Source organism: Equus asinus, chromosome 3, assembly GCF_041296235.1.
Source record: "Equus asinus isolate D_3611 breed Donkey chromosome 3, EquAss-T2T_v2, whole genome shotgun sequence".
Taxonomy (NCBI): Eukaryota; Metazoa; Chordata; class Mammalia; order Perissodactyla; family Equidae; genus Equus; species Equus asinus.
Window position 1 is genome coordinate 23,801,964 of NC_091792.1, and position 24,755 is coordinate 23,826,718.

The 24,755-nt window shown below is 36.4% G+C and overlaps 1 long non-coding RNA gene across 3 annotated transcripts in view; it reads right to left on the minus strand.

Moving 5' to 3' along the window:
• Window positions 1-24,529, minus strand: part of LOC123284538 (uncharacterized) — a 99,549-nt gene extending 75,020 nt beyond the window's left edge. For 2 of the 3 annotated variants that reach the window (XR_011501920.1, XR_011501919.1), the window contains exons 1-5: window positions 24,306-24,529; window positions 23,116-23,262; window positions 22,626-22,703; window positions 21,022-21,203; window positions 18,810-18,861 (exon numbers count right to left, since the gene is read on the minus strand). This is a non-coding gene — a long non-coding RNA (uncharacterized lncRNA). The remainder of the gene's footprint in view (window positions 1-18,809; window positions 18,862-21,021; window positions 21,204-22,625; window positions 22,704-23,115; window positions 23,263-24,305) is intronic. The other variant, XR_011501921.1, reaches the window with a different exon arrangement.
• Between the last annotated feature and the right edge of the window lie 226 nt (window positions 24,530-24,755).

The following is a 24,755-nucleotide window of genomic DNA, read 5'->3' on the forward strand; positions in this document are numbered from 1 at the left end:
AATATTTACAGTGCATGTAATCAAAAATGGACTCCTCTCTAGAATTATACTGTAAGAAAAAAGTCAAATTGAAAAATGGAAAAAATGGGAAAAAGAATCAAACTGGCAGTTCACAAAGTACAATTCCAATAAACATATGAAACTATATTAATTTCACTGGTAATTATGGATATTTAAGTAAAACCTACCATGGAATTGGACTGCACACCTATGAAATTATCAGATAACTAAAATTTCAGCCAACATTTTGTGTTATAAAATATGTGAGAGCAATGGGAACTCACATAAAGTGCTGATGGGAGGTATATTGCTATAATCTCTGACAAACTGTTTGTCATCATCTGGTAAGCATACATCTCACATAACACTGTGTAGATTTATACTAGGATAAACATACAAAAATGTTCATCACAGCAGTGTTTGTGATAGCCAAAAAAGAGAATATAAAAAACATATACAACAAAAGCAAAATGTATAACTAAGTTGTAAAGAAAACAAATTAACTGCAGCCACCCTCAATGATGCATATGATTCTTATGAATATAATATTAATTAAAAGAATCATAACAAAATAAAAAATGTAACAGTCACATTTACTTAAAATTCAAAAATACGTAAATGAGTAGCAAAATTTTAAAGAAAAGTGAGGAAGTGATTCCCATAAAGTCAGGATAATTCTAGCAAAGAGGATAGGGAGATATCATTAAAGGAAAGTGTGCATTTTCAGTGCTGGTAATGTTCTGTGTCTTGATATGGGTGGTAGCTACTCAAGAGATCACTTTATTAATTATATTGTACATTATGTGTTACATAGTTTTCTATACTTTGTTATATTTCACAATTTTAAAAGATTTTTTAAAATGCAGCCATGCTTATCATAGTGGGTTGAACTGTGACCTCCCTAAAGATATGTCCACCCAGAACCTCAGAATGGGATCTTATTTGGAATAAGGGCTTTTGCAAATGCAATTAAGATAAGGTTCTCTGGAGATCATCCTGGATTAAGATAGGTCCTAAATCCAATGACAAATTTCCTTATAAGAGACAGAAAAGGAGAAGAGACACAGGGACACACAGGAAAGAAAGCCATGCGAAGATGGAGGTGGAGACTGGAGTTATGGTAGCCTATGCCAAGGAACACCGTGAGCCACCAGAAGCTGGAAGAGGCAAGGAAAGGTTCGCCCCTAGAGCTTTTGGAGGGAGCCATCACCTTGATTCTGGGCTTCTGGCCTCCACAAATGTGAGAGTACAAATTTCTGTTGTTTCAAGCCACCAAGTTTGTGGCAACCCTAGGACAATATTGCACACTGAGTCCTTTACATTTGGGGCGGTGGAACTGGCCTTGGTTACCATTCTGACTCAACCATTTACAAGCCTTGGACAATTCATAATACCCTTTTCCCTCAGTTTTCTCATGTGTAAATGAGAATAATATTATTAATCTGAAAATGTGGCATTAAAGGGTAAATAAAAGTATTAGAAGAGCTCAATAGATTGGCACATGTTAAGACCCCAGATAAGTATACACTTTTATACCCCCTCCTCACATTGAGCCACAAATAATGGCCTATTCTTCAAGTAAGACCATCACATGAGGAGACGAATTCATTAAATCATTTTAGTGATATTGTAAAATTAAGTTAAGTTAACTTGCCTTAATCTTATATCAGAAACACCAAGCAACTGGTTCCAGCAGGGGCTTAGCTACATGAAATAAAGAGGCTTCTCCAGTCACACAGGTCTTTACAGCACTGGCCTCCGTTAGTTATTTATCACCATATTTAAATACATTCTGCTAGAATACCTCAGTCTTACACTGCTGGTCAATGAGAAGCAATACCAGAGAAACAGAAATAATCTCAATATATCCAAAGAATCAGGTTCTTAAGCCAAACTGTGGACCATGAAAAATTCACTTAAATAAACACTTTTTGGGAAACATACTGTTGCCCCTTCCCCAAGAAGAAACCATATCCTTTTTCTATGCTGTACACTTATTTGAATCTCTGGTGTAATAGCATGATTCCTAAAGAATAAAACCACCTCAAAACGTAGGCACCAACTACACAGAAGTCCCCGGTATCTTTGTCATATAAACCAGAATAATTCTAATTAAACCATTATCATAGTTATTATAATTGTACTTTATTTAAAATGTTAAATGAGGAGAGATTAAACAAAACTAAAAAGAATGACACATAGAACCTAAGCACCAATTCTCTTTTATTTTTTTAGGCAATATTTATAGTCTAATGAAGTTGAGCAGTATTAATTTTACTTAAAATGTGGTGATCAGCTTCTACTTTGGAAACAGAATACGTATCTCTGACATCTGATCCAGTTTCCCAATAAAATTGTTTTGAAATTTATCATTAAAAAGTTTTTTTCCACTGAAAGCTTACTCATATATTGTCTGTTCTGACTAAAACCATCTATTCACCTTCACTGAGCTACTTAACTTCTCAGCTAAAAAAACAAGTACTAAGTTGGATGGTGGTTAAAAGTCAAGATCCTTCCTAATTTAGAAGAGATAGCAGGGTAGACTACGATTAGGAGTTGAGATAGGGGCTTAGGGTAAAATTCTTAGCTATAGTATTTATCAACTTTGTCTCTCAATTTAGGTTATTTAATTTTTCAGGCTTAAGTTTATTCATTTATAAAATGAAGACGATAATAATACCTACAGCAAAGGATTAGTACATATAAAAGCATTACACAGAGGATCAAAAGAAAGCATCACTTAATAAATATTAATTGGCATCAGCCTTATCACGACCTCTATTTTCTACTCACTCTTTTTGCATTTCACTTTACTCTCCCACAAACCCTAAACTTTTGGGACACTGTCCTATCCCTCTTATCTTTCAACCAAGCTTCTTGAAGGATTTGTCTCCATTTCTCTTTAGTTCCTCATCTGCCATTCATTGCTCAATTCACAAAACTCTGACTCAAAAATAAGTTTTTTAATATACTTGCTGTGATTCACACATACCCACATTTCAAAATGCAATCTACATGCCAGCGACTTAATTTAGGACTGTGAAATGCTTACCCCATCCTCCATTCCCTTATTTTTATTTAAACATAGAAAGCCATTTTTTAGCCTGCCACATTACCACACAGAATAAAAGGCCACATTCCAAAGGCATCCTGGTACCTTGGTAAGATATGACTCAATTCTGGTGAAAGAGACATAAACAGAATAGATTGGAGGTTGGCCAAGTCTCTTTAAAAGGGAGAGGCTATACCTTCTTCCTCTCTTACTTCGTTTTGCTACTGAAGACATCATTGCGATGGAGCATTTACATCAGAAATTTTGGACCCTGTGGGAGGAGTGTCACACCTTGGGATGCCAGAATGGAGATCTGGAGAGAGTCTGGATGACTTTGTAGCGTTCACTTCTGCCTAAGTTCCCTTCTACTGTGCTTCCTCCACAAGACTGAAATAAACTTCAGTCATTTTTAAGCACCTGTGATATGAGAGTATTTCTGTTCTGTGTAGCTAAGCTAATCCAGTCAATTCTAAATATTTGAACCAGATCTCTCTGATGAGCTCCAGTGCTATATTACAGGTTGCTATTTAATATTCAAAAGAACCTCACGGTTAATGTATCTGAAACCAAATTCAACCTGTGTCTCCCCCAGACTTCTTTTCTATATTTCATATCTTGATTAGCCATGCCAGTATCTGCCCACTTGTTCAAAACCTACATTATCCTAGATGCTTCCTCTCTCGTTTGTAATATGAAATAGACAACAACAGTACTACTAAACAATTCTTGAATTCATCTCCTCCTTGAGTTTATCCCCATTTCAATAATATGTTCTTTTATCTCTACCTCAATTACAGAAATTTCATGATATATCAATATGCTTACTGAATTTTATGCATCTGAGTAGGATATTTTGTGATATTGATCAATGATATCAATATTTTTATAGGCATTACTAATATCTAAAACTTACGGACAACAACTGGGGCAATTATTCTAGAAATAGGCTAAACAGCAATTGCAATACTATCAGTAGGGTGTCTTATGCATACATTTTTAACATTTGTTCTTAAGTACTATAAGAAATCAATTAAATATGCTGGTATGATTGGTGATATTTATTCACTAAGGAATTCAGTCAGTATATAGATACAAACATGTGCCACATAACAACATTTCCGTCAAGGGCAGACCACATATATGATGGTGACCACATGGGATTAGGACCACATAGCCTAGGTGAGTAGAGGCTACACCATCTAGGTTTGAGTAAGTACACTCTATGATGTTCACACAATGACAAAATTGCATAACTATGCATTTCTCAGAATGTATCCCCATCTTTAAGTGACACATAATTGCATACGCATTTTTAAATCATCTTTATTCCAGTGGAGAAAAGATCAGATCTGAATTCTACAGTTAGCAAGTAGTAATTTTCTCACAAGAATATTTTGCCATCTCAGTTTATGCAAATAGTCATTAATGTGAATTCACTAAAAGAAAATAATAAAAAATATAACTTACAAAATAGTTCTACACATTGAAATTATATTACTTGACTTCTAGTTGAACATATTTTTCCTCTGTTGCCTCTCAAAACTGTATTAAGGTGAGAAGTGAATGAATACCAAAAAGATACATATACACAAGAGAAGAAGAAGAAACGACAGGAGATGAGAGAGGTCAGGAAATTTTCTGGTAAAAGAAAAGTAGATGGATACAGAATAACTGACATAGCATAGTGAAGAAAGGCAATGCCAAAGTGCCCTTAAGGGTAAAGCCAACAGGAAGAAAGCCACGTGCATCTTTAGAGACCACTGAATTACTCAGGAATTCTAGGAGGCACTAGCAGAGCTAAAGCATATGGGCTAAAACTAAAAATAGGGAGATTTGTTAAAAGATGGAATAGATGACTTCTCAGATCTTTTTAACCTTCCCACCAGTCCTCAAAGTACCCCTCTCCCCTAAACATATGCTAACTTTATGGAGATGTTAAGCAAAATAGGATTTTAATTCTAGAGCACCAGACACGTGAGAGAGATGGTGGTAATGGACCCAAATAAAAACAGAAGGTTTAACATGAAAGTCTACATAGCCAAAAGTGGAATTCCCCAGCCCATTTTATATGTTTATCTGCAAGAGATTAGGAGATTTAGCTCTACAAAAATTAATCCAGGATAAATGATCTCTAGACATTGATATTTAAGAATCCCCAATTTAAATGACTCTCCCTACGCTAGGGAACATGTACCATTCTCAAGCTGACCTCACACACTGAGCGCCAAATCAACTCTTTTATTCTGAACAGTAAGTCAACATTTTAGTCCTCCATTTAAAACTGAAAGGATGGTCAATGAGTAACACACACGAAACAATCCTCTAAACGAAAAATAGTGAACAAAATCAATAAACAGAAAACGGGATCTAAGAAGAAATATAGGATAAGGATAATAATTCAATAGAAAATATTATTAAACTTTTCAGAGACATAGTAAAAAGGTAAATTCAGAGTAAAAGAATTCTTAGAAATTAAATATATGATAACACAAAAATATCCAATAGAAGGACTGGAAGATCAAGTTGAGAAAAAATTAAGGAACTGATTTAAATAAGTTTCAAGGAAAAGATAGTACAAAGAAAATAGAAGAAAGGGAATTATTAAAAAATAGTACCAAAATATTTCCAAACACTGAAAGATATATATTTTCAGAATGCAGAAAGGTCCAGTGAGTACTCAGCTCAAAAAAACGTGTTTTTTTTTTCTTTTGTGTGGAGCAGCACACATGTTGTATCATCTTGAAATTTCAGAATACCAAAGATAAAGAGAAAATTCTAAAATCTTCTAGACAGATAAACAAGCACAAAGGGTCACTTTATACAGATCTAAATCTAGGATCAGAATGTCATAAGATTTTCCAAGAGCAACCCTGGAAGCTAGAAGAAACAGATTAATACCTTCAACATTTGGAAGGAAAAGAATTTCTAAACTAGAATTATATCTTCAGTCAAATATGATGTTCGATAACTTTTTTTTTTTCAGAATTGTAGGATCTCAAAAATGTAACTCCTAATATCTCTTTCTCATAAGTTTCTGGAGGACATGTTCACCTAAAATTAAGGCATAACCTAGAAAGAGGACAAACCTAAGACTGAACACAGAAGAGCTCCAAAGGGAATTTTGGGGATGACGGTGAAAGGAAGTCCTGGATTGATAGTTGTATAGCTGACCTACAGGTCAGCTGTTGCCGAACAGAACAAGAAGCTGTCAGTGAAGAAGGAAAAATAAGAGAACCTAAAGATCACCTGATGTGTTTGCACCGAGAGAATTTTATAGTGCTTTTAGAGAATTTAGATAGGTAAATACAACTGAAAGACATGATAAAATACATTAACAACTCCAGATAAAAACGGTTGCACAAGAAAGCAATTATATTCATAGTATATAGTATTTAGGTCAGATATAAACAAATTTACATACTCATAATAATGTAAACATCGAATAATGTCTTAACCAAAAATTATAATAAGACTCTAGTGGGATAATGGAAGAAGTGTGTTTTTATACATATGAGGAGATTGTCAAAAAAGCTTCTATTCTGGGAAATTAATAGATACATACAGTCTAAAATTGAGAGATCAAGGAATAGAAATATGAATAAACTATTTAGATAGGTAGATACAAACACCAAAAGAAAAAGCTTACAAAGTTCAAACACTTTCCCCTGGTGATAGGCATCTTGGATGGGGAGGGTGAGAGCTGAAGATGTCTCTGATTTTTGCACATTAAACTATTAGGTTAAAATGTATTCTAATCTATTACATTGAATAAATTAAATTAAAAAGTAGTTATTTTTAAGAAACTATAATAACTTAAAATATGTTAAGATCTAAAACAAGCCAATGTTTCCTAGAAAGATAAATGCCATGCTTAATTATATCAAAGTAATTAAAAATAATGCTTTGAATGTTTTCAACTATTTTTAAAACATTGAAAACCACTTGATCTCTAAGTATGTATACTTTTCTTATCTAAATTTTTACACTATTTATTTCTTTGGTATACTCTCTTTTCCACTGTGTTAAAAAAGTTCAATACCAGACTCAAATTTCCAGAAATTCTAAACCAATCAAGTGTGAATTAATGTATGATAGATCCTAAATGGCAAAATCTCAAATACTGGCATAAATTCTGCCTTTGATTCAGCCTCAACTGAAAAGCAGCAAAACTGAAAATAATCTCCATAAAAGTCCAATATTTACAACATAAAAAATAACTGTTAAGAAAAAATAAGAAACAGTCTTCATTACCTACTGAGGGGCAGGTAGGAAACACATAAACAAAGCGTTCCCCATTCTATTACTTGTGCATTATCAGGAGGCTTCAATTCTGCAATTTATATTCCCCCTGTCTTGTGCTAATTTTAAGAAAAGTTACTGTTTGCTTTTTTACCAAAGTGAATAAGAAATGAAAACACTACCGGATTGGCCTGGTATAATGCTTTTGTAAAGGTGAAACCTTTAAGTGAAATCCAATGAGGCAGAGGAAATCAAATGAGCTCAAGGATTTAACTATATAACCAGGGAATAAAAGGTTATTCATTTTTGCAAAATCAAAGCAGTCTCTGACGAGTCTAATTAATGAATAAAATTCTTGTTTCTTTTACAATAGACCTTTAAACTATTTCTGCTCAGCAGTCTCAAAATGATTTCACTGGGAGGTACTGGAGTTATTGAGCTGAAATGGCAGCTGCTGTTTTTCTTAGTTTCCTTTATTCCGTAAAAGGATTCGTAACTTACATTTGGCTTCAAAAACACTTCTCCGCTAGCAACTCCCCTCTGCTTTGTGTCTCCCGAAAAAGTTTAACCTAATTTAGAGTATTCAAAGGGGAAAGAATCAGGTTCTCTTAAAAAGTAATTAAAAGCATGATGCCTTTCATTCACTTGCTTCTAAATTAGGACTGCCCTTTCAAAAAAATAGTAAGCTGAACCAGATAAAGTTCATCTTAGTAAATACTACAATTATCTGGGGATGGAAGGATCTCTATGTAAGCCGAGCTCTCCATCCCTGTGGTTTAGCAATATCCACAAGAAAGGAAGATTAAGCAGCTCTCAAACTGCATTTTGAACTGTTCAATAGATGTCAACGTAGTAAATCCCTTACTCTTAAAGATCAATGAGATATATTTTCATATTTGAATATTTCTTTATCACTAAAATATATTCAGTGCCTTCCCGGTAACAAAATATGATTGTTATTGACCATAGATTTACAGGCTTCAACAAAGTATTACTTAAATAAAAGTATACAGTCTGGAATTTTTTTAGTGAGTCATTTTAGAGTGGCAACACTAAATCAAATGAGTGGGGAGAAATGTAAAAAGATGAAAAACCCTCTGACTCAGCTAAGAGCAAGCTCCCTCAGACTTTTCACAACTAAAGGTTTTTCTGAGGATAAGTAAAGTAACCAAATAGGTTATCTTCGTGTTTCTTAATTACTCTCATTTCTCCCAGAAAGATATTATATGAAATTTAACAATCATTCTATAGAAACTAAGACACACAGTTCAACTTAATGTGAGGAAATTAAGTTAGAAAAAAGACATCCACAGTTAAGTACATATAAGATCATTCTATATATTCTGTGCTAAAGTAGAGCTCATTGTATGAAGACGGAAGAAAAATTTAAATAATTCTTTGAACATTTAGAAGGATTATAAATATATTCATTAATTGCAATGTAAATCTATAAAATGTTGGAAATTCTTTAGAGAAAAAACAGGTTTGCAGCAAATCAGGCACGGCAAATCAGTAAGCTAAATGGATATAGAGCATTTTTTAAAAAAAATAGATTGAATACAATCTGTAATGGTGTGATTTATCCATCAAAGTCTAAAAATAAAATAATCCATACAAAATAATTTTCTTTACAAAATAACTTTAAATATAACTAATCAGGGACTTCACAAACTTCTTAAATATATAAATGTGAACAATTATTATTATTAACGTATTTGTTATTAACTTTATATATAGATGTGGACCACTGTATTGAAATCATTCTGAAATGTATTAAAAACGTCTCTGTCTTATTAAAAGGAGTATAGGCAACAACATTGAACTGTTTCTTTTTGTCATCATTATGAATATCACATACACAGTGCTTCGTTGAACTCAACCAGATTTCTGTTTCTCTGCTTCCAAACCTAGTGATACTTCAAACTACATCCTCATTATCATCCATCTCTCCTTTCCAATCAATGTACAGCTATAACCTAGAAAGAACTAAATAGTGGTTCTCAAATTGGATACTGGGATTAGCCATATCACCTTATCACCTTTATGAAAAAATTTCTGTAAGCACCTACCACAATGTCCTAAACATACAGGAGTTCATTTCCTACTTTTTAAAATAAGTGATTAAATAAGTGTGTGAAGTTAGTAAGCAAATAAATAAGTAACCTTGGGACACGGGCATGCTGGTAAAATAAAACAATGAAATTTTAGGAGGAGAAAAGCTTCCTGAGCACTATAAGAGTGAGCATTTTGTAATTACAGACCTTGCATGCACAGAGGACATGACTTGCTCTAAGACCACCGCTTGTCTAATTACACAACTCACTAGTTGAGAGAAACCTTATAAGGCATACGTATGCAGATAGCACACTCCAGAAGCGCCCATCATATTGACATTTAGCATGTTTAAGCATTTCCATTACAATTGAAATACAAATCATATTTTTGCAAAGGCCAACGGAGGCAGGTTCTTAGAGCAGACAAATTTGACAAAGTTCTTTGTCATCAGTTTCCATGTGAAACTGATTTGCTCAAATGACAGTAACTAGATTTTTCTTCGCTTTTAATTTCTTTCTTTTTATTATTGTTTAGCTTTTCCCCATGGAAGGGAAAGATTTTACTGAAGCAACCAACAAATTTCTCTGAAGTCTCCTGCTGGAGACTCAACACTTTAAACCCAAGTTTTGCCTCCACTGACACATTCTTAGATACTACCTCATGTTTCTTCAAAAAGAAAAAAAGCAGCTATCAAAACATAGCAACCTACTCTACATCCAGACACCCCTTTACTTTAAAAACCTTCCTACCATTAGAATGACAGAGTTGTTTTAGTGGTTCTCCCACTAATTTAGTGTTTGGGGCAAACTGTCTAGTGGGAAAACATTCAATTTAGTGGCTAATGAGAAATCTACTTTAAAGCAACTCCTGAAGGAAATCTTAAAAAAGAACAGCTAAAGCGGTGTTTGTTTTCTCTTCCCATGGCACAACAACCATAGTCACTTACTAATAAGCCACTCTACTTCATGTCAGTTCTATTACCCTCACAAATTTCAGAGGGAAAAAGTACTTAATTTTAAATTAAGAGATCCTCTTAACCTGCTCTGCTTTTCCTCTTCTCCAGAGCACTTTTCACTTGCTAACATATTAGATTCTTAATGCACTTAGTGCATTCATTTGTTGTTGTCTGTATACACACTAAAATGAAGGTGAGAATATTTGTCTGTTTTATTCACTCGTGTATCCCAAGCAGCTTGGCACATGGTAGGTACTCAATATGTATTTCTTGAATCAATAAATGAATTAAGCAAATTTTTTTGCCATTTTTTATTTCAAATTGAAGTTATATGGGTCATTACAAGTTATTCGTTTCTGGAGGACCTTATATTTAATAAATGTGAGTTCACAGAAGTTAAGGGTCTGAAATCTAGATTATCATATAAATCCATGCAAGCACAACCGAAATGAATGATTTTTTCCTACACCCTAGCCAAATATGCAAAATAGGTCAGCTGGACTTAATGCAATATCCACATCTTGAAGATGTTTTTTATTTTTTATTAAACCTAAGCATCAGTAGTGGGAAGGATTGAGATTTCAACTAATACATTTTTTAAAACTTTTTAACGAGACTTACCCGGTGGGAATGTGGTAGCTCTAAGCATAACATTTGTTTCAGGTGAAAAGATACTCATTTGTAACTTGCTATTTGACTCAGAAGCTATCCAGGAGAGTAAATCATTCAAAAATAGGGAGGATAAAACCTGGGGCCCATTGCATGTCTCCAGCCCAAACAGGAGACTTTGGGCTGGTCTCATATTTTAACAGATTTTCATGGCTTTGCTTTATTTTTAAAACGAAATTAGCTCAATACATTAGCTAATGTCTCCTTGGGTTATATGGTTATAAAAAGAGCTATATGGTCTACAATTCTATGCCTGTTTTAAACTCCAAATACTTAAGTGTTCAGACTTCTGAATGCTGGAGAACAACCTCTTATCAAAAAATAATAAAATTCATTAGAAAGTACTTAAGAAACCTTCAAGTTTAGAGAATTTATCTTGTTGACCTTGAAAAAGAGGAGGAAAAAAAACTGAAGAAATAGTTTTTATCTGAATTTCTTTAAAGCTGCTTCTTTCCTATTAGAATTAATGTTTATATATCAGCTTGAGAGAACCAAATGATCCTAAAACAATCCGCCAGCACTAATATGAGCATTTGCAAGCAAGCACATCTATTGGAAAATTATAAGCTACACATGGGCCAAGAATGGCAAAGTAATTGAGTGCATTAAAATGAATAAACAATTTATGGTGGTGAAGAGGACAATCAAAGCAAACAAACAAATAAAAAACCCACACTGAAGAAAACATAAAAGCAAGTCAGTACTGCTTACTTATCAGTGATAGTATTGTGTAACATCAGCCCTTCACTGATAATTTTTGACTTGACCCTGGGAAAGTGTCTGAATCTATGCAATTCTGAATTTTCTCCTCAGTACATGAAGAACTTGGATTAGATAAAGGACGTCAGTTTAAAAGAAAAAAGGGTGTGGTATTTCACAAAGTGTAATATGTAAAACAAAACAACAGGAAAACTTCAGGGCATGAAAGTTTGACCTGCTTTCCTCTTTGGCTCTCAATTTTTCTCTCTCTGCCCACCCCGCCCGCCCTGCCCCTGCATATGCTTCTTCTTCTTTTTTTTTTTTTTTGAGGAAGATTAGCCCTGAGCCAACATCTGACACCCAATCCTCCTCTTTTTGCTGAGGAAGACTGGCCCTGAGCTAACATCCATGCCCATCTTCCTCTATTTTATATGTGGGATGCCTGCCACAGCATGGCTTGACAAGTGGTGCATAGGTGTGCACCAGGGATCCGAACCAGTGGACCCTGGGCCATCAAAGTGGAATGTGCGCACTTAACTGCTGAGCCACCGGGCCAGCCTCCCCAGCATGCTTCTGAGTTACCTTCATGAAACCTTTGCTGCACTTGTGAAGGTCTCTGGAAGGAATGGACTGCTGTTATGCCTGATGTTCTTATTCTCCATGAGATGCCACGGTATGGCTATCGATCATCAATTTAAAGTTGATTCTGTTTCTCTACATCATTTATAACGTTATCATCCTCCTGAATATAATGCTCTCAGCGTGGATATCACGCATAAAGAACAGCAATTTCATACTTAACATTCTCAAAAGATAGATATCACAGCTCAGGATAGTAAATCAAGAAAGTAGTGCCTTTTTACAACTTGGCAATCAAGGCACATTTGCTTATGACTTTTAAAACAGAAAATGTAAAGGGACAATAAGAAAATTCTCTGTCGCTAGTTTGAGATATAATTCTAAGAATCCTTTCAGCTTTAAAATTCTGATTTTAATTTTAAATCAACTTGTCAGTGAACTCTTTTGAATGTATCTTTATTTAATAACATTTTTTTAAAAAACCTTCTTAACTATCTTTCAGAATGAACCTGAGATTTAAAATACTTCCTAAGAGCACTCTCTCATCTGAGAGAGTTTCTTTGGCGTTCTTATATTATCAACAAAAAGGAGGAGGGAGTTTAGAATGGGGGCTAGAATGAGAAAAAGCTTCAATATAAAATTGTAAGCAATTGAAATATCTTGTATATACCTGCAACAAAACAGGGAATTTAGCTGTGTATACTGCCACCTATAATTCACTGAAGTATAACATTCTTCTCAGATAAAAGAAGGAAATTCACAAATGTCCCTGAACGCAATAAAAATTCAGCAGGGACTGTGTGAACGTCAGCAATTTAAGACAACAGCACCATATTAAAAAAGATGTCCTTAAATGCCATGCCCTTTATTTCTTCCTTTACCCATCTAATGCAAAATTATTAAAGTTGAAATAAAACTCTAACATTAATAACATTTCTGCCTTTACATCTAAAACTTTTCTTCATATGTGGGTAAAATTTAACAGCTCAGAAATAAATAGAGGAGCTCTTGTTACCATCTTTGATCTATGAATCAGATCTCATGCTTTCGTGCATCTCCTTATTTTAAACATAAAAATATTACATAAGTTATGAGAATGCTAGCTAAACTTAAACTACTAACTTTAAGGGAGAGGAAGAAAAGTATTTTTTTAAAGAGGTTTTCATTTTAAAATTGTAAATGAATTTTCCCATCTCAACATAGCTTAATTCTGACATGACATTAAAAAGAATCATGATAAAGATCAATAGATTTTTTAAATAAATAAATCATGTGTTCTAGGTTACTATCTACTTATTCTTTGTCTTTCAGAGATAAACACAATCTTATATATTTTAATTCTAGAAAAAATATAGCTAATCAGATAAAGAAAAAGATACTAAAAGATAAATTAAGAAACAAAAAAGTTTAGAAAAACTCTAATGTAAATTTCAGTAAGAAATAAATAACCATAAAACAGCCAGTAACTTAGTTTTCCAATCAGAAGAGATTGTCAAAGCTATCTTTGCATATTAGAAAAAGACTCCAGTATTCCAAAAAACACTCTCTGCTTGGAATCTGAAAAACAGGTTACTATTTAAGGACTCTCCAACTGCAAGAAGGCTCTTCCTTGAGTTTCTGGGATCCCAAAAGCAAAAGTTGGGATTTGTTTTTCCTGATAATGAGAAACACATTCAAAGGCTAACAGTCTTAATTTCCTCTCTTCCCACACTAACATCAAAAGAGACTCAGGTTGCAGTAGGTCAAAACTTTCAAGCCTGATTTCCCCTTCCAGAATCTCTACCTGTTGCCACCAACAGCAGTTTCAGCTGACAGAGGGTACTAAGGAGTAACTCCCGTGAGAGGGCTACTGCTCTCCACTGAGTGCTTAGCATCACGGGAAGAGCTTCCCATTTCTGCTGTCCCTCAGATACTTCTGTTTGGGGAGTGTCTTTTTCCAACACTTCAGGAGTAGACCTGAACAGCACAGTGTTAAGCCCTTTCAAAATACATATCTGGAGTGATGTAAACATTCCATATGGGAAAGGATTTCAATCTAAAATGGACCCCGAGGATATGAAATTGAGAATCCCTCGCATGCGTCCTCAGCAAAACAAAACAAGAACAGAGAGACTGATTTTTCCATAAATGCCTGTCTTACAGAAGACAGAAACGTATCTCCTTACCAATGAACATCCGTCAAGAATCTCTCCCCATCCTCAAGCCAATGAATTTACTGCTTGACCTCTGGCTGGACTCCTTGTCCATCAATACAGCCTGCCCCAAATCCTCAGCAGACTCACCTACTGTAGGCTGCTACAGTTTTGGTTACCGAATTGCAATTCCTCTGCCATTCCCGAATAAACTCAATTTCTGGTAATTCAAGCTTGCCTCAGTTTACCTCTTTATCTATGTTAACAGGTACTACTATAGATCTAGTTTTCCCATGACTTTCTATTTTTATTTAATGCTCAAGTCTATCTAGAATTTGTTTTTGTATATTGTGTAAGATGAAAAATGAAACCTTTCCTTTCACAACAGACATGCCACTTCTCCACTGTAAACCAAGCAAACCTCTACATATAGTGTCATCTGACTTTGTGTGATCTATCCTGTTTCACTGATACATGCATACTTGCTTATAACAAAAACATAGTTTTAACCACTATGCCTTTTTTTTCCTTACATGTGTGTACTTTACATTTACACTTAAACCCTTTCATTCTGGCCAATTAATCCCAGCTTTATTAGCCTGGGAAAGCCTCACAGGATTACTCTTAATCCTGCATGTATGAAATAATTACTAACCTGATTACAGAATTAAGTATTTTCAAATTCTATAATATCGAAACCACAAACAATATGGGTTTGTCAGTTATGGAATAAGGAAGCTGGGGAATAAAAAAAGATAAAAGAAAATATACTCTGGTTACCAAGAGCCTTTTTTGAACTGACATACCTCCATTTCCGGAGACTAAAGAACAAAGAAGCTAGAAACAAGGCAGTGTCCCCCTCTTGCTTGAAATTCAGGACATTGGTTTGAACCTACCAAGTCAATCAACCTTCCTTTTTAACTTCACCCTGAAACACACTTCTAAATTACAAGATCTCCTGTTTCTACCTAAAGGCAGCAAATTTCCTCCCATCTCAGCCATATTTTCTCTTAACATCTAATATTCTAATCACAGAGGACTCCTTGGCTTGTCATCTTGACCTCATAAAAAGAATAAAACAATTCAGAATACTGGCCATTTTACTTACTCTGTTTATGTTTATACAGTCAACATAGTATATATGAAATAAGATGAATATTAGAAAACAAGGTAAATCATAAGATGACCTATAACGTTTGAGTAGTAGTTTGGAGAGAGAAACAGTGCATTTTGTTAGTTGTAAGCGAGAGATAAAGTGTTTTTAACACACTTGTAATGGAAAGTCGATTTTCCATCTGAGGTAAGCTTTCTTTGAAATAACCAACTTAAAAAGATCTTTCTTAAATACAGATTATTAGAAACATAGCTTGTAGAATTGAGTATAATATCTTAGAAATATCTTTTAAGATGAATAATAGTAGAAAGTTAAAAAGGTCAAGCATTCATTCATTTGGTCAGCACATCTTTATTAAGGACTAGCTATGTAGCCAAAAAATCCATCAAAAATGTGACCATTCAGCTGAACGCTTGCTAGATTCCTTGGGTTTAACAATACTTGTCTCTCTTGTCTTGTCCAGCAGAATGAAAATATATTCTTATTAAATTAGGTACTTGGTTTGGTAGTCTGACTGGACAAGCTTAAAAAAAATGTTTTGAGAAAATCAGCAATCAGCACTTTCCCATTAAATTAGCAGCAGAAGCCAAGATTCTCAAATATATATGCTAATGAATGAGCAATAATATTAGGTTTTATCATAATTCTAAGTCTGAACATTGGCTATGAGCCCAAGCCATACCAGAAACATTACTCAGGTGCAAATGCTGAATGAGGATCTCACCCATCTCCGCTGATCTTAAATTTGGCCAAGTTCTTGCGGGTGGGGATAGAGGGAACAAATCAAAGGAAACAAAATTGAGGCTGCCTGGCATCATAGATTTGAGGAACTGGGTCCAAAATTGGGATATTGACTCATAATTGAGAAGATTAATTTGCTCCTTTTATGATCTCTATGGAAAAGCTTTTTGCCATCGATGCCTTCACTTCTTGGCTGTGCAAGTCCCTCTGACCCACTTCAGATCTTTCTTTCCACTAATCTGTATCATTGTTGCCTTTAAAATCATAACAAAACTGTCCTTCTCTAGAAATCTTTGCTTAATTAACTTTATTCTAGTCTTTGCTTTACTCCCTGTGCACTCACCACTCATAGTCATTATATGTTTCTCCATACTGTTTAATAAAGTTACTTAAACCTTTGTACGCGTATTATTTACTTATCAAATTAAATATGAATCCTTTAGTAATACATCTATGATTTACATTTATTTTCCATTCTCTCAGTATTCCTATGGCTGTGCTCCCATCACACCAGCACCAATGCATGTTTTTGCTTCTAAACTTTTAAGTTACTAAAGAGAATAATAATAACAGCAATACAAGGCAGAAAAATGGCAAGGAGGAGAACACTGAAGAGAAAGTCAAATACAATTGAGGCTTGAGGCTCAGAATTGGTCATTCTAATAAATTCATTCTATTTTAAGTGACTGATTTTCACCAATTTGTTTTTACTTTTGAAAATTTTAGTACTCACTGACATGAATAGAGTAGTAAGTATTAAGATTTTACATCAAGGAATTGGAAGAAAAATAAGTGAACCTATCAAATAAGAGTCTTTTAATTCTAAAATTTTAATAAATATGAAAATAAGAAAAATAGTTTACAATGAAAGAGCCATGTTCCTATGAAAATGACTTAAAAAATCTATCTATATATCAGTTTTATCATATAAATTTAAACTTACATAAAATTGAAACTTATCTGGAAGGAAGCAAATAACAGTGTTAAAACAACATGATTATGAAAAAAGATCATTATTGATTTTTATGTTTTGAAGTCCACTTAAAATTTAGTTAGTCTTCTTCATTTATTATTTGCATCTAGTCTTCAAAATGATAATTTCCTGCAAAATAGGGACAATGTAAAATTGTTTTTGCACCTCAAAGTAAATACTTTAGTTTGTGAAAGGAAATAAAACCACCAGGAAAATCAATGAGAATTATTCTCGATAAATATCTTAAGGACTACCTCATTCAAAACACCTTGCCATAATAATACTTAACATTTACTGAGAGTCTACTGTGGGCCAAGAATTTTACATATATCATTTCAGTTTAAGCCTCACACTGACTCAATAAGGTCAATATATATTTTAACAGATGTTTAGAACAGTTGACACACTTTGACACAGTTTCAGAGGAGTTAAGGAAGTTGACAAAGTTCAAATATTTGGAGAAGCAGAGATTTGAGCCCAATTTGGTTTAATTCTCAAGTTTATGTTCTTCTTAACATACTGTATCATGGCCTGCCACAGTTGGGTGCCTTCCAAAGTGAGTAAGATATAGAACATACCTTATAGGGCACACATTACACACACTCTGAATTACTGGGCACCCTTTAAAAGAAGTATGATATTTTTCTTCTGTCAATACTTATTACCAAAATAGCAATACATATTTTACCTACAGTAAGCAAATAAGACTTCACAATCATCTTCTTTTGTCTATTTCTTTGCATATTTAAAGTTATTTTTGTTTCCTTCCATTTTCTACTGGTACAAGATTGTAAAATAAATTTAATTGTTTAATTGCCAGAAATTTCAAATTAAAACAATCTTTTCTGAGCAACATTGAAGAAATTAGCATAAAGGGATAGCTGAAATTTTGCTTAATGAAACAAAGTTTCCCTTTTAAATTAAAGATCAGTTCAGAAATATATACAAATAAACACTAACAGTTGCATTGTGTAAAATGGGTGTTCTTCTTGTTTTTTCCTGGCTGTTAACCTCTGATTAAGTGAGCAAGGCAATGCTTCAGGGACCATTGATCAACATGGTGTTTTTCATGAATGGATGGAGCAGAGCTTCCTTCCTTTTGGACGCATTTGTGTTATCAATTTCCATTTTCAGTTACTAAAATCTATGACTCTCATATTAAGCATTTCTGCATGAGAAAGAGATGGTTGCTTATAACCTCATTCACTTGTAAGAAAACATATTCAAGCTTTGGTTTCCCGACAAAACCTCAAAAAAAAAAAAAAAACCCTCAAATATATGTATGAATTCCTCCATGGCTCAACTCAATGACATACCAGCCATTTTGACTAGGATAAAACCAGTACTCCTGTCAGTACAAAATCTGAGTAAAGCCCATCTTTAAATTAATTCACTTTTTGTTTTACCTCCCAAGTAAATCCAACTCAGATAGAGAAGAGAAACATCATAGTGCATTAAATGAGCCTCAGCACCAAAAGGCCTAGATTTGAATTTTGTATTAATTTGATGAGTTATTTAAATTCTGAACATCCTTAGTATCCTTATCTATATTATTGGGATGATAATACTTATAGATATGGGGGAAAAATGTTATAACTTACGTAAGAATACTTGGCACACATTGGCTGTTTAAAAACCACTAGTCACTTTCACCTAAAAAAAAAAGTGAAATTACAATAAAATAAAGCATTTTACAGTATAGAATTGCCAAGCCTATCAAATAAGATCTCATGAAAAATAAGTCTCATATACAAAGAGTTATACTAAACAGGCAGTCAAACTGAGAGAGACGCTTTTTTAAGTTGAAGTAATTATTTTACTATTTGTTCTGTTTACTATTGTAATTCTAATAACTAATATAATTCTATGTTTGATATTCTTTCCACGGTGTCTATCTCCAATAAGGTTTTCAAAACTCTTCAGAAAATAACTCTATGACTTGTAATCCTAATTACAATTTGGGTAATCTCATTTTGTATTTATAAAATCAAGGGGCTTCCTCTTAAGAAAACAATTTATACTTGCCCAGGCACACATTAGTATTATGCTGACTGTATCACTGTCAAATAAGAAGCAACCCACTGGGAATGAAGAAAGAGAGAATTCTAGACACCTTTTCTCTTATTCATGTAAACTTAATGAGGGCTTGCAATTAATTTTTGAAATTGTTCTATATCGACCTTAATGTTTAAAGCTTCATTTCTACCTCGGGGCCCCATCAGTAAAACCCACACATCATCCCTGTTAGCAAAGCAGCTGGCTTTTCAAATGTGATGTCTTGTAGTTCTTATTTACAAACCTAATCACATCCTTGATTTTAGTAATCTTTCAGTAAGAGTGATTATTAATGCTGTCAAAAGCTGAAGCTGGGATTCTTTTTTTTTTATTTTTCTTTTTTAAGTAAACCTGGATAATTAAGATTAAGTCTAATAATGCAACTCTAGAGGCCTCTGGGTAATTAGAAGCTTTCTGTGGTTGAGCATGTAATACAGAAAAGACACTATCTTCACTTAAAATTCTACACACACCCTAAAATACTTACTTATATAAGCCACAAATGGTTAAATAAAAATGCTAAGTACTCATCATATCACAGAGGTAACTAGATTTTTTTTTATTTTTCAGACTCGAAAACAAGCACGAGATAAAATTTTATTTATTTATTTATTTGTAATTTAAGACAGCCATAAGATCTATTTCGTCTACTAAGGCCAAAAAGACGAAGGCATATAACCTTGTTACTAACTCTCTTTAGTCTACTAAAGACTCAAGTGTGTCTTTAACATACTAAGAAATTAAACAATGCACAGAAAAAATAGGATAAGACAAATATGAAGAGGATAAGTGACACTTTGGAGAAATTAGATTTTTCAATATCCAAAGCAATAAAAGAAAAGAGTAAGATGAGGTAATGCATTTTGATCTTCAGAAAAAGAGGTCATGATGTAATAAAGATTGTCATTCTAAATCAGATCTATTTATTTGCATTCTGAAAGGTGTGGAACAAAACATAAATTTCCAAAGGACTTTTTTTTTCTATCACTAAAAGACACAATAAATGAAGGAGCTGACAAGAATGTTAGTATGTTCAATGTTCATCACGACCCCCTATACTTAGGAAAAATATATATATTTGGAACCAGTATCAAACACCATTGCCTAATTTAAAAATATTCCTGGACTTCTTTTGATCGATATCTCTTATAGAAAGGATGAGAGTATAGCATCTGAACTGAGACAGTATTATTAGAAAATGATATCGTGGGCATTAGGATGTATAATTCATGTTGCTTTCATTTGCTCAGACCATTGTAAAAATCCATAAATCATTTTCTTGTTCATGTATTGCTTAAGTGCAATTTGTCATTTTGCATTAGAGGGTTGCTTCAGCTCATCAGTGTCTTTAATTCACTGTTTAGAGTTTAACAAAATGCTGGCCCTGTCTGAAAACTGAAAAGACACTGACATGTGAAGCCACACTAATATCAACCAGGTTAAACAAAACGGAGAAGAACATTGCTACTTTGAATATCAAGTAATGCCTAATAGAATATCTAGTATTCTCGGTCCCCAAAACATGGATTGGTTTGTTCTCTGTTGGGTTCAAAGCATTAGAGCACAGTAACTAAAGAGTTAGCTGAATGCTTATAATAGCATATGCCACAAATCTTTTCCAGAAACTCTAGTCAACATACACTCTTTACTGTAGATAAACAAAAACTAACGCAGTGTCTGTGGCCCTGGCTCCAAAGCCTTGCCTTCCTAACCTGAAGCTAGGTCACACTACGACAAATAATCTTATTTCGTGGTTACCCATAAGAGATGCCACGTGGTCCAGGTCCTTGGTGTTGGTTCCTTGCTGGGAATGACAAGTGCCAGGAACCATCCAGCTCAATCCTTGCCGAGCCTAGTGTTTGAAAGACTCCTTATTGACAATTTTAATTTTTTTCTCCCATTTCTTTAAAAAAAAATCTTCTCTCAAAGCTCTGGGCACACTGCAATAATAAAAGGATTTAGAAACAAATTGCTTTCAAGTCAAGTTAAGTCATTGCAAACACTCATTTATCCAAACGCTGGTTAACAAACTTGTTTCCCTCCCGCCTTTTCTAGAAAAGGGTAGGGAAGAAAGCAACCCGTTGCCTAGTTTCAAAGTTTGTAACTCTGTGTATAGAACCCCTTTGTGGGATCCTTAGCTGCCCCCACCCCGCCATTTCTGCTGCATTTGGAGCCCGGTGAAATAGACGAATATGCATTATCACTCTCATACACCAAGCAGGACTTCTATGAAAATTGATTTTGATAACCCTCCTCCAAATAATAACTACTATCTCCCTCTGTTTTAGGATGGAATTTGTTTTGGCCCAGATGGTTGGTTGGCGCTCCTGGAGGGGGGTTCTGTTCCCTAGAGATTGCTTCTCCCTTCCGGTTCCAGTAAGGGGGGGGGGGGCGTCGAGGGAAACAGTACACACAGTGCACATGATATTCTGCACTCAAAGAGGTCGTCAACCCCACCACCGAGGTTGTTATTTATATAATACGGCCTCACTAATTTCTGGGGTCTACCGAAAGGAGAGTGAAAAAAAAAAAGGAAACGGGAAAAAAATCTGGTTGATTTTTTACAGCAAGGTAGAAAGTAAACTGGTTACATTTAGGAGGCATTTTTTAAAGGAACCTTTAAAGTATTTGTTTTGTGGTTCACGGGGTGAGGCTGTTTAATGGTTCAAGGGTAAGGAGGTAGAGAAGACAATTAATCCCAGTATCTGAATCTTGGCCCGAACTAAATGCTCTTGCAATTGCCCTTGGCTGGGGCTGCCTAGAGGGAGGCGGGCGGCCGGGCGCGGGTCTGTCCTCCGCGGCAGAAGACCCCAGCGTTTTCTCGTGGGGGCCGGGGCGCCTCGGAGACTAGAAGTCAGAGATGCGAGACCTCTAGAGGACCCGGGCTGGCGTCGCCGGCGCGGACAGAGGCCTCGGCGACCCAAGAAATCCTGCAGAGCCCCCAACAGGCGAGCCCTGCCGAAGGAGAGCTCCAAAGCAAAATTCTCTGGCTTGCCCTATGCTGCTTTCGCCGCTAGGAGACGCCTGTAACCCACGTTTGCAGAGAGTTCCCCGTTCAAACAACTGCTACCAGAAGAAAAAAAAAATGCAGCTCAAGCGTTACAGTAGATGTAGTGATTATTTACAGGCAAATCTGGCCATCTCTCCACGTTCTCCTCTCCACCTCTGGCTCTCTGGCTCTCAGCAAATGCCCCCAAGTCGGCTCAAACTTCATCTACGTTTTGAGAGCACAAACCCTCTTCCCCAATTTCTGGATCTGCATTGTCATTCAGCCGCATGTCTCTCACACGTAAACACTCGCGCACACGCGCGCACACACACAAGTGTTTCCATACGTACAAATGAAAACATTAGAAAATTACCGTCATTTAAAAAAACGCTTCAGGATTCTGATGAGTCAGCTTGAAGAGCTCAAAACATTTCATTTCAATCCTGCAGATCTAAAGAAAGGAAGGGGGGAGGGGTAGAAAGTACAGAAGCGATGCCGTATTAATATTCAGATACACTATAATCTCCTTTTCATTGATCCACAGGTCCTTTTATAAACTGCCGCTCCATTTTCAGCCGCAGACGTGATGCTAAAATCATTTTAACTGCGGCGGTTTTCGCTTGGCTTTGGCCGGTCGTCAATTTACTGCAGCTGGAAAAGGATTAGCCATTTTTGCTGGCATCCTTTCCTTCCAACCACTCAAAGGCAGGACCCATCTCCATGAAAGAGTAAGGGGTGGGTGGGGGGCGGGTAGGGCAGTAGACACGCACTCGCGGGACTCACAGGGGCATGCCTCTGTCTACAATCACGCCTATGGACACTCGCCCTCCGTAGTTCCCTGCCAGGAGGGAATGGCAACGTACCTTGGGTCGGGCAAACGACTCTCCTTTTCCCGCAGGTTGTAGCGGTGTTATTCTCGGGTCATTCACTACCAGGAAGCTGCAAGGGACCTTCTTATCTTGTGTCGTAAGGAGACTGCACAGGAACTGCTTTAATGTATAAACAACCACCTACAGACCATTAATTAATAAAAAATTATGCTTTTTAAATCTTTTCTTGGAGAATTGACATTCAGTCCACTCTCTGGCAGTGAAGAGTTCGCGCTATATTTTAACTTCACAAGCACTGGGTGCCTAGATGCACCGCTTTGCCCCTGCTCTTCGGGAGCGGGCACTCAGAGCTGGTCAAGCGCATCCTTCGAGACCCGGGAGGGGGGCTCCACTGGTGCTTACACAGAGCTGAGCGCCGGGCCAGGGAGGATCGATGTGAGCACTGTGAATGCAAGTGCGTTCGCGGACACCAGCAACGGCACACACTCAGACCCCGAGCGTGCACCCTCCTGCTCACGCCCCTACCCCACCCCATCCCCACCCGACCAGCCTGCGTTCGCCGCCGCCCAGCCGTCCTCATCCAGCCGGCTTGCCCCAAGCTGGGCAAAAATCGTGTTCCGGTCTAGCATAGGAGAAGGCGGGGGGGATCTCCAGTTGTCAGAAAAAGCAGAAAATAGCCTATGCGCGGGGCCGCTGAGTAGCCCTTGGCGGGGTAAGGCTTAGGGATATCCGAGGCTTCTTGCAGCGCCCGGCGGTGTTCGATGCCCAATGCCAGAGAGTCGGGCGTTAGGCTGGCGGGCTCGAAGGCAGAGCTCAAATCAAAGTCCTCAGTCATTGATCAAAGCGCTCGCAGCTCTAACTAGGTCCCCAAGCGAATTAATCTATTTGCTAAGAATACTACGGATATACATTTAGGAAGGGAAGAGGCAAGTCTATCTCGTCTGCACGTCTATAAGAGCCACCAGCCCTTATCCCTTGGCGTGAATCCTCGGCTTTTCAAGACCCACCTCGCCCCACACTCCCACTGCTTCACTCCCTTCCACTCGGCCCCTGCAGACCCTCACGCTTAGTTTGACACAGGCCACATTACATCCTTTTTTTTAAAGTCCTGCCAATCTCTTCCAGAGTCCGTTAATTGGGTAACCCCTGACAATTAGTGACCCCTCTGAAACTTTTTCCCGTTCTCTGTGATTTATTTCCACAATCAATAGCAAGGAAAATACCTTAAAGGAAAAAGAATGTTAGCGTCATTGGAAACCCCCGCTCCTGGGAGAGGATACCGCCGCTGTTGCTATTGTTTTCGCATTTGCTGATGCAAACAGGGGAACCTCTCTATTCCCTCTCCGTTACCTGCGGCTGGGGACTGGGAACTTTCCGAGGCAGAGTCCCCAGCTAGCGCCTCGGGACCTGCCGGGCTGTTCTCTCTCTCACACTCACGCTTACCTCTGCCGCCCGGGCGCGGGTTCCATCCAGCCCCGCCCGGCAGCCGGATGACGCGCCTATTTGACGGCCAGTTTGGCCAATTAGCTGTGGCTCGGTGGGTGGTGCTCTTCAGCGATTGGTTGGCAGAATGAGGGCGCTGCGCAAAAACAGAGAAGAGAAGCGCTCGGAGCTCAGAAACTGCCAGCCGAGATCACGGGCTTTAAGGCTGAGGCAGGAGGAGGGAAGGACTG